The sequence below is a fragment of the Leptonychotes weddellii genome, chromosome 13, assembly GCF_054177405.1.
Source record: "Leptonychotes weddellii isolate Sample4059 chromosome 13, ASM5417740v2, whole genome shotgun sequence".
Taxonomy (NCBI): domain Eukaryota; kingdom Metazoa; phylum Chordata; class Mammalia; order Carnivora; family Phocidae; genus Leptonychotes; species Leptonychotes weddellii.
In genome coordinates, this window is record NC_138381.1 from 12,018,916 (window position 1) to 12,030,572 (window position 11,657).

An 11,657-nucleotide genomic window follows, 5' to 3' on the forward strand; every position below is an offset into this window, starting at 1 on the left:
CTTAGATATAACATCAAAGGCACAAGTAACAAAAGAAAAAAATAGATAAATTGGACTTCATCACAATTAAAACTTCTGTGCTGCAAAGGACACCACCAAGAAAATGAAAAGACAAAAAAAAAAAAAAAATTACTCCACAGAATGGGAGTAAACATTTGCAAATCAGGTAAGGGATTTGAATCCAGAATATATAAAGAATTCCCATCTCTCAATAAAAAGGCAAACAGCCAAAATTTTTAAAAGTGGGCTAAGGATTTGAATAGATATTTCTCCAAAAAAAGTTATACTAATGGTCAATAAGTACAGGAAAAGATGCTCAATCTCATTAATGATTTGGAAAATGCAAATAAAATTCAAGAGACTACTTCACACCCACTACAATAACTATAATTAAAAAGACAGAAAATAAATATTAAAGATGTAGAGAAATTGGAACACTCAGACATTTCTGGTTAGAATGTAAATGGTATAGCTGCTTTGGAAAGCAATCTGGCACATGATCCAGCAATGTCACCCTTTGGTATATACCCCCCAAAATGAAAACATATGTGCACAAAAACTTGAACATAAATGTCCACAGCAGCATTATTCATAACCAAAATAAAAACCCAAATATACACCAGCTAATGAGTGCATGAATAAAATATGGTCTGGTCATACAATGGAATATCATTCAGCCATTAAAAAGGAAGTATTGATTCATGCTACCGCACGGGCAAAGCTTGAAAACATGATGCTAAGTGAAATAAGTCAATCACAAAGGACCATATATTGTATGATTTTGTCCAGATGAAATGCCTAGAATAAGCACATCTATAGAAGCAGAAAGTAGAGGGGATGCCTGGGTGGCTCAGTTGGTTGAATGTCTGACTCGTGATTTCAGCTCAGGTCATGATCTCAGGGTCGTGGGATGCAGCCCCATATCAGGCTCTGCGCTGAGCAGGGAGTCTGCTTGAGATTCTCTCCCTCTGCTCCTCCCCTGCTCTCTCACTCTCTCTAAAATAAATAAATAAATCTTTAAGAAGAAGAAGTGGCAGTGGCATCAGAAAGTAGATTAGTGGTTGGCTAGGACTAGGAGAGTGGAAGTTGGAGTGAACTGGGGAGTAACCATGAATGGGTGCCGGGTGTTTTTAGGGCTAATAAAAATGTCTAAAATCAGGTAGTGGTGATGGGTGCACAACTCTGTGAATATGCTAAAAAAAAAAAAAAAACATTGTGCACTTTAAGAGAGTGAATTTTAATGTGAATTATATCTCAGTAAAGCAGTTATTTTAAAAAGAATTCCATAAAGTCAGAGTAACCCATAAAGGCTAGTAGCGAACCAGCTACCCCTTGAAAGAATCAGGGGCTGTTTTAGAGGCTCTGGAAAGATAAGAAACCAGGCAAGATGAACCAGAGATTGTCAGTGGAAGACAGAGTGGGCAGAGGAAGCATGTGGGGGGCAGCCCTCCAGCCCTTGCTTTGAAGGTGTCCCTGTGGACCACCTAGAGGAGGAACGAGAAAGCCACACTGCTCACAGACATGCGGGTAAGTGGCTTGTTTTACATCATACAGGAGCAACACTTCTTAGTAGCATTCCAGAGCACTACTGAGCAACACTTCTAAATATCATTCCAGAGCACTACTGACAAACCTACAACCTGGAATATTAGACCCTCTTTCAAACACAAAGACTGCCTTCAAAATCAAAGTTCTTTTGTTGCGATCCTCTCAGAAAAATGCAATCCTTATGTGAATGCCCAAAATACACAACATTCCTGTATTTAATTAAAAGGAGCACTATGGAGAGAGCCCCATAAGAGCCCCTTAAATCAGGAGTTAATGGGGCAATGGGTGGGGCAGTTAATGGCAGTGTCCAAACAGCCCCAGGCCACTGGAAGCTCTCCGTGAGTAAGTATGAATCTGCCCAAAGTCGAGGCCAAGCCCCATTTGTCTGGCAGCCAATGATGTCACAGGCCAGGAGGAAGCCAGATGACTGCCTGGGGTCACACCTCTCCATAGAAGTTGTGCCAAGTCAGGTGTGAAACACCGCAAATGAGGACATGAGTGATTAAGTATTTTCTTTTCCTTTATTATACATGAATTCATGTCCACTGAGACTCAAAACAATTATTAAATGGGGAGAAACAAGAGGTAATTGTTCTGGGCAGCCCTTGCTTCGTAGGAGCTGACTGACTTACCCGGAGGGGATCTCTGGCCACAGTGAGTGCAAGTCACTGGTATGTGGTGGGGGGGTGGGGAGACTAGACCTCACCCTCCTTTCCAACACTCCTGATAAATCAGCAACACTGTCTTTATCGGTTAACAAACTTGTGTCCAACTGGTTGGTTGATCGTTCATCACAGTACATGCATGAGACCTACCTAGGTTATAAAACAATGTTTAAAAATAGGTTTTAAGGGGGGCAATTTTCCATTAAAACATTTTGATCATCGGTTCATTTGAATTTCAAAACTGAATCAAATTCTTTTTCAGTCTTCCATAGCATCTCTTGGTGGAAGAAGGCAGCAGAAGTTATTAGAAGAGATCTTTGGCCCCAGAATCCAATGCTGGTTTCAATACTTGTAAGATACACACCTTCAGATTAATTATACACCTTTTCTGAGCCTCAGATTTTTTTAATCTATAAAATGGGGATAATTACACCAAACTCATAGAGTGTTGTGAGATTTAAATAAATGCATTAAATTGTAAGTAAGCACCATTTTTTCCACGTATGCAATGGAATGCCAACTTCACCCTAGGATTCTGTTGTCTAGCTAGAATCCTCCTTGCCCAACCTACGTGTTGTAATTAACCAGAGGGCAATTAACAAAGAAAGGTCTCAAGCCCCGCCCCCAGAACCCTTGTGTAATTGACCTAGGGGGAGGGAGGCGGGGCCCAGGCATCAATACCAGCAAAAAGCTCCTAAGCCATTCTAAATAGCAGCCAGGGTTGAGAATTGCTGGATAGGAAGGAAGGAGTGTTCTCAAACTGTGATCCAACAGAATCACCAGGTTTGGTTGTAAAATGAGGATTCCACCCTATTCATACTGAGTCAGAATTTCTGGGAAGAGGCCCCAAATCTCCATTTTTAACAGCTTCTCCAGCTAATTAGAATGTACTAAAATTCAAGACTAGGAAGGAGGTGTGGGGGGCAGGAGGTTGGTGTGGCCAATGTTTCCTAAATCTGGTTGAAAAGACATTTCTCTGAGCCCTACCCCCAGAAAAGATTGTCTTGTTTTTATATCTCTTCATGTGTTTCTTTTTTTTTTTAAGATTTTATTTTATTTATTTGTCAGAGAGAGAGACAGAACTCAAGCAGGGGGAGAGGCAGGCAGAGCGCCGAGCAAGGAGCCCAATGTGGGACTGGATCCCAGGACCTTGGGATCATGACTTGAGCCGAAGGCAGTGGCTTAACTGACTGAGCCACCCAGGCGTCCCTCTTCATGTGTTTTTGAGGTTTGGGAATCACTCATCTAGATTTCCACCACTTCTATCACTCAGATACAAAGGACCAACTCTATGATACATGATCCAGAATCTGTATTTAGGATGAGGATACTCTTAAACCAATTTAACTCTCAATTTTAACATGAAAGAAGATGGTGGGAGACCCAGCCGCCTATTCATTTGGGAAGGAATGTAAGTTCATCTGTTGGGATTCCCCACGTTCCCTCTCCTTCTTGAACTTCTTCCACCTCTCCAGCTTCAAGAAGAGAAAAGGCAAAACCATAATATATTTATTCAAGAAGAACAGATTCACCAATATATCCATTAGAACTAAATATTCGTGGATATATACATATATACACATATATACATACACGAATATATATGCACACACATAAAAATGCACACATATACACACACATATATTCACTGAATTTATTTGAGACTACTCCTTCAGTGAATGGATCCTTCAATGATTGAGTTGACTTGACTTTTAGCAAGTCGATCTAGAGCCCCTATTCTGGTCAAGGGGAATGCCCTGTTCCCTGAATAAACCATTTGTTTTCCTGCTTTGTGCCATTTCCATCAATGCATCTGGAACATTCCGTTTCCCTTCCCTCCACTGGTGAGCATGTACTCACCTTTAATGTCTGGCTCAAATGAGAAGTCTTCTTCCCACAACTACCGTCCCAATGGCCTTCTTCCCTTCCGTCTCCCCGCCAGAAACAAAAGTTATTTCTCCCTCGGGGACAACCGAAGCAGGTGTTCAGCCTAGGATGACAACAATCTCTGTGTTATCTCCAGGAGATGCTGGCTCCATCCTATCAGTTACCCTCTGGGGTAAACTAGACATTTACAAGCTGTGCTTTGAATTAACGAAATACTGTCTGCCATATCTCCCAAAATACTGAGAGTGGACCTAAGGAATTGCTAGAACCACAGAGCCAAGAGCCAGAAAGATTTCAAACAATGATCCATGGAATTCATAGATCATTAGGTAATTTTGATCACTCACATCGTTATAAGAATGAAAACAGCGTGCAGATTTTAACCAGGAATTGTGATGTAACTATATTGGGAAGATGTGAGGAGGAAAAAGAGGTGAAGGTGTAAGAGATATAAAATTCTCATCCACCATCAAAGGAAGTCATTAGGTCTTGTGGGTTGAATTGTGCCCCCCAAAAGATATTCTGAAATCCTAACCCCCAATAACTAAACGTGCCCTTATTGGGAAATCGGGTCTTTGCAGATGTGATCGGGTTAAGATGGATCCTAAGCCAGTAGGACTGGTGTCCTTATAAGACAAGGGAAATTTGGACACAAAAATGCGCATGCAGGGAAGAAGACAGAAAGACCTACTTGGACAAGGGCTTTGTGATGATGGAGGCAAAGGTATTGAGCATAGTTGCTCCTGGGTAGTAAAGACTTCCTTTGGTGAGCATGCTGAAACACTGACTTTTTAAACTATGCGTACCTATGATTTCGATAAAAATGAAAATTAAAGTTCAAAAGTAAGCAATAAGATCCGCAGTGACATAGCAGAGGTCACAGCTACGATGCCTATAAAACGGATGAAAAACCCTGTGAGGCTTGGGGGCCAGCTGCAATTTCAAAGTGCAATCAGACAGAGCTGGCATTTCAGACAATCCAGATGAAAGCCGTCGTGGGCTCTAGAAAAGTCTGACTCAGGAAGTGGCTCTGGCGGTAAATAAGACATTGATGCAAAGATACACAAAAGAATTGGAATAAAATTCCTTCAGAAATGTGAACGTGAAGAAATGTGATATTTCAAAATGAATGTATTGTTTTGTATAACGTGATTTTAAGTATGTGTATCAGGAATTGAATTAACTGAATATAAAGGAAAAAAGAAATGGACTGGACCAGTCACTGCCTTCACAAAGACAAAATCCTATTTTCTTTCTTTTACAGTTGAGGGAACTGAGAGCCAAAGAGATTAAAAACTGCCTCAATTGGCTCAGGCAGGCAGTGGGTAGCCTAGAAGGAAGCCTAGAATCTGACCTTGCTGCTTGCTAGTACTTTCAATTTCCCATTTGCATAGCACCTTTCAAGTGGGGACAAGAAAGCACCTATAAGCCCTATTAGGCCTCATAACTCTTTGAGGCAAGAGAGAAACAAATTTTAGTCTGCATGTTAAGTCAATGAAAGAACAGAAAACACAATGAGATCGTTACTATTAATGAGAATGAAGCCTTTATGTATATGGTGCCTCTGTTGTCAGAAGGCCAGGCTATTAATCCACAATCCTGCTTCTTCATGAAGAAAGCAGGTAGCAAGTAGCCTCCCTGTTTTACAGATGGGTATACTGAGGCCAAGAGATGCTACCCATAAATCTGATAACCTAATGAAACAGACCCATTCCTTGAAAGACATAATCTGCCAAAACTCACACAAGAAGAAATAGACTGAGTCAGTTGATATCTAATAAAGAGATTGAATCAATAATGAATAACCTTCCAAAACAGAATGCACCAAATGGGTTCACTGATTAATTCTACCAAATATTTAAGGAAAAAATTATACCAATTTTCTTTAATCTCTTCTAGAAGATAAAAGCAGAAGGAATACTTTCTGACTAGTTCTATGAGGCCATCATTACCTTAATACCCAAATCAGACAAAGACATTACAAGAAAACTACAGAGCCTTTTCTGACAAAACTGAACATACTCTTGCTGTATAATCCAGCAATCACACTGCTTGATATTTATCCAAAGGAGCTGAAAACGTATGTTCACACAAAAACCCGCACATGGATGTTTATAGCAGCTTTACTCATATTTGCCCAAACTTGGAAGCAACCAAGAGGTCTTTGGTAGGTGAATGGATAAATAAATTGTGATCCATCCTGGTCATGGAATACTATCCAGCACTAAAAAGAAAGCTATCAGCCATGAGAAGACATGGGAGACACGTAAGTGCAGATTACTGAGTGAAAAAAGCCAATCCGAAAAGGCCACATACCATGATTCCAACCATATGGAATTCTGGAAAAAGCAAAATTGTGGGGAGAGTAAGAAGACCAACAGTTGCCAGAGGGTGGGGGAGGGGAGGGATGAAGAAGCAAAGCACAGAAGATACTTAGGTCAGTGAAAATACTCTGTATGATACCATAATGATTGATACACGTCACTGTACATTTATCCAAACCCATAGAATGGACAACCACAGACTCTGGGTGATTAGGACATGTCCCTGTAGATTTGCCAGTCGGAACAAAGGTACCACTCCGGTGAGGGATGTTGACAACGGAGGAGGCTGAGAATGTGTGGGGACAAGGGGTATGTGGGAAATCTCTGCACCTTCCTCTCATTGCTATGAAACTAACACTGCTCTAAAAAAATACCTTATTACAACAAGAGGCCTAATCAAGGGGTTAAAGTTAACGTCAGCAGGAGAGGGACAAACTGAAATCACCTGCCGCCTCTCACTTCCATCAGACCCACCCCTCTCCCCCACTGTGATCATAAACCTTCCAGGAGAACTCGCTCCTTTCCTCGTAAGACATCTGGCTCTTGGATGCAGATGTGAGTGGGCAGGTTCTCTGCCCAGGAGCTGGGCACAGCTCCCATGGGATCTGCTCCAGCAGAGGAATCGCCCAAACAGGCCCCTGCAAAAAAAAAAACAAAAACCACCAGATTGTACTCGGGGATGAATGAGTGTATCTCTGTTACGCATTTGAAAAGAACGTTCCAGGAGGGCACGGGCAAGCCCCGTTGTTCTCACCGAATCTTGGCTCAACACAGTGAACTCACACATTGAGGAAGGGCAAGGAGGGAATTTCAGGGGACAATTTTTAAAAGGATCCTATTTTGGATCCTGGTCACCCCAGGAATGAGGCTCTTGAACTGTACCTTTGAGGAATGAATGCTGACCACACTGATCCATCATGACATTCATTCTACCCTAGGGATAAATATTTATGTGGCGAGAAGTAACGCATATATGTATGCACTTCCAGAGACGATTTACATCTCAAGGAAGGAGAGGCAGAGCAATGGGTTTCCCTGGGGAATCGTTTTTTTTCTAACGTCCCGTCAGCCTCAATGATAGCCCTCCTGGGTTCACTGCCAACGAGTGACATCACCTCTGGCCCACTCAGCACATTTTAAGGAGACACTCAGCTTGACCCACTCAGACATACTGGGCTTGGGAGGGGCGAGTCATATTTTTATAAGCTACCACATGCTTTTAATTTATTGCGCTTTCAAATGTCTCCGCGTTTACTCAAGGATAAAAGAAAGTAAGTGTTCATGCCCAAGAAATAAAGTAAGCAATCCTGTTTCAACACTTAAATCGGAAACAATGAAAAAAAAGTAATAAAATTTTTAGAACCAATGCATAAACTAGAATATAGGTTAAGTTCTGTTTACTTGGAATGCCTCCACGTCTGCTAGCACAGCACTGATCTTGACTCAGCTCCCCTGAGTACCAGTACCCACTGTCGCTGGTTCCTGGTGCAGACCTCTGGCCCTGTTTCCTCCCAGGCTCCCTGCTCGGTCCCAATCAGCTGTAGCTCTCACCAGACCCACATCACCCCCGCCCACCGCCCTCCCCAGGCAAGGCCACTTTGGAATCCCCGTTCCCTTGTGAACAGAGGGGGCGCTCGTGAGCTATGATTGCAGGTGGCTCCACCCTCCATCCGAATCTCGTTTTACCTCCCAAACTTGCCCCGCAGCCCTGGCTTGGCCAGAATTACAATACGAACAGTGCTGAAAGAAGTAAGGCAGAAAAGATGAGAAAGGAGGGATAATAGAGCTGGGCTCCCCAGGCCCTACTCCCACTCCAATAAAATAGAAGACCCTCTCATTTGGGAAGAAGGAGGAGGAAGGTTTGAAAAGGAAGCAAGAAGGTCATTTTCACTGTGGGAGCCACACAATCCGCCTATCCCTTGGCAAATCGGGTTGGGGGTGGAAGGAGAAGAAAGAGCACACGATTAAGGCCTCATTGAAGTTTCAGAATCCAAGAACAATGGACAAGACCAGGGCTTCAAAATCCTGCCAGAGACAGGACAGCAGGCTGCGCGGAGGGGTTCTGTCTGGGGTTACCATGTGGGGCGGCCCTCCAGGGGAAATGACCTTCCAAGAGTGTGTGTGTAGGCACCTGAGGGCATGTGGGCGGGCCGTGGCCATCCCTCTTCCAGGGGGCTGGGATGCAAACCCATCACATCCTATTTTTAGTATATGTGCTGCCGAAGCGAGCGTGAAACCCATCACATCCTAATATTCACCCTGGGGGAGGGAATAGTGCCTGGAATGGTAAGATTGAATGCGACAATTTGTTCGGAGAGTGGCAAAATTTTAAATCAGTAATGCCCCCTCCGAATGACTGAATGTAGCTGCATTGACTTAAAAGTAGCCAGACTATTTTCTTTTCTCTATATTAGAATTAAATTCAATTATCCAGAGACTTAATTTTTATGTCTGATTTTTGAAAGTTCATCACATTAATTCACAATTTGCCTTGTATCTTTAAACATTTCCTTGTTATAGCTGCTCTATCTCCATTCCTTAAAGCACCCGGAATTTGACTTTTAACCACCACACCACATCCCTACAATCTTCGCCAGTGGAAGGTGAGTTTCATCCAGTTCTCTCAAGGGACACCTTCCATGACTCCCCCCCACACACACCCCCACCATCCTCCTCATAGCATTTATTGTACTTATAATTGCCTGCGATCATCTATTTTACTACTTATTTATTATTGTGATTATCTCATCAACTGGACTGTAAGATCCATGTCTTTTTGACTGCATCTATCCGCAAGGTCCAGCATGGTGCCTGTCTTATGCTAGGTTTTCAACAGAATCTGGTAGATACTCTACTCACACACTTACAACACACAAACCTCCACAAATATGTACAAGCTCCTCTGGAAGGCAAGAGTGCATCAAATCTAATCAACAAGATTATGGTGGAACATCCAACACAAGTAGAGTTAATTTATAGCAAAAGTAAATGGGTGGCTTTTCCTGGAACACCACCCACGCTGCTCAGTCACAGTTTCTACTTGGGACACATTTCTGCAAGGAAAAAAAAGCCCCATCTCCATCTTTGGGTATTGTCCTGAATCTTTAAACGGTCCTAATGTAGAACCGTCCTAATTGTTTCTCTTTTTTCAGGAGAAAACACAGTTCCACTTGGGATTGTTCAGTGAGAACACTCAATTTAAATGACCTTAATGATTTACTTTTAGCTCTCCCAGTTGTAGACAAACTTGGAGACAAAGTTGACCAACATAAGGATGGGGATATAAGAGGAACCTCAATGTAAAAGCCAAGGCGGGGGAGGATGGTCAGGGGAGAGGGATGCTGATTAAGATATAGTAACAGGTGTGGAGAGATGGATGTCCCTTGCCTAATGAATTCCTTGTGGGGAAGGCTTTAATTGCCACTGGCGTTCCATACGCTTCTTGCAGCAGCAGCCCACAGACTGCCACGTGCCTTGTTTAATTTCTGTATTCCTCGAACATTAGCTGGCATGTCTTAAACACCTGAGACACAGAGTAGAAAGGCATAGACCTTATCCTCAGAGATTCCCAGTGGAGCAATGAACCGAGTGAATGGTTGTAATCTAATGTGGGGCAGGAGATAAGAGAGAGAAGCACATGGGGTAAACTGAGAGCAGCAACCCAGCCCGAGCCTGGGGAGGAAACTCAGAGAGGAAGAAGGACTAGGAAATGGGAGAGGTAAGCATGTGTGGTGGGGACGGGAAGGGAAAGGGCTGAATCTTCACCTTCCAGAGTGGAAAGTCGAAAGATCATAACTAAAGCTGAGAAAAGCAGAAGTAGAAGTACATGCCCACTCTTTGGAGAACTAGAAGTAAATTCTAAAATGGCTAGTTCAGGGACGCCTGGGGTGCACAATCAGTTAAGCCTCAGACTCATGGTTTCAGCTCAGGTCATGGTCTCGGGGTCGTGAGATGGAGCCAGTGTGTGTTCCACGCTGAGCACGGAGTCTGCTAAATTTCTCTCTACCTCTCCCTCTCCCTCTGCCCCTCCATACCTCTCTCTCTCTCTCTCTCAAATAAATAAATAAATCTTTAAAATGGCCAGTTCAGGGGTGTCTGGGTGGCTCAGTCATTAAGCGTTTGCCTTCAGCTCAGGTCATGATTCCAGGGTCCTGGGATCGAGCCCTGCATCGGGCTCCCTGCTCTGCGGGAAGCCTGCTTCTCCCTCTCCCACTCCCCCTGCTTGTGTTCCCTCTCTCTCTGTGTCTCTCTCTGTCAAATAAATAAAATAAAAGTCTTTAAAATAAATAAATAAAAATAAAATAAAATGGCCAGTTCAGAAGAGGTAAAAGAGGGGGCCTCTAGGAAGAAGAAAGATGGAAGCAGGGGGGCTGACGCTTTCCATAACAAACCATTCAGAACTCTTGGGTATCACTGACAAAACCAAAAACCAAAAATAAAGAGGAAAAACATTCATTGAAGCCTTACTTTGAAAGCTGTGTAATACCTATGATATGGAGATACATCTAAGCAATCACCTAATGTTGAATGTTTAAGCTGCTTCTGTTTTTCCCTCATAAAATTAGGCTGTGTTGAACAGTCTCACCCACAGATCTCTTGGTCTGCATCTTTGATTACCTCCCTGGGGTAGATTCCCATTCAGAGGCATACTCTGTTAGAAAAGCCACGCCCTTCCACGATAACCTATGGCTCCTTCTAATTAGACCCAACAAAAATGCTCTTGAGGACAAAGACCTTCATGATCAATAGTAAATTTAATCAGTTTAATTATAGACTTATTTTAATTAAATTACATATGTTGATTCATTAGTTTAATTTTACATATGCAACTTATGTTTAACTAGACCACCCAGCCTCAGAGGCCATGGGAAGGGGAGGGAAAGCAAGTCAAGCGTGTCACCAGCAGTCTCCAGGTTGTCTCGGTTCCTGGGCCCGGACATGGGGCTTGGGTAGAGCTCTACAGCTGAGGATTACAGCCATCCCAAGAGCTGCCAGAGGAGACTCAAAGACCTACCTACCGTCTGCCAGGGGCGTGGCCCCCAAGCCCCACCCTCACAAGTGCAACTGTTGTCGGCCCAGAGGGTCTAAATGTTTGGAAAGCTCTGGAAGCATAACATCAAACCACTTTCCAGCACCCCAATTCAATGTAGGCGCTGCCAGCAGTGGTACATGGGACAGAAACATGAACCTCTAGGCTCTAGGCTCCTGCGAGTCAACTTATCTCTGCTTGATG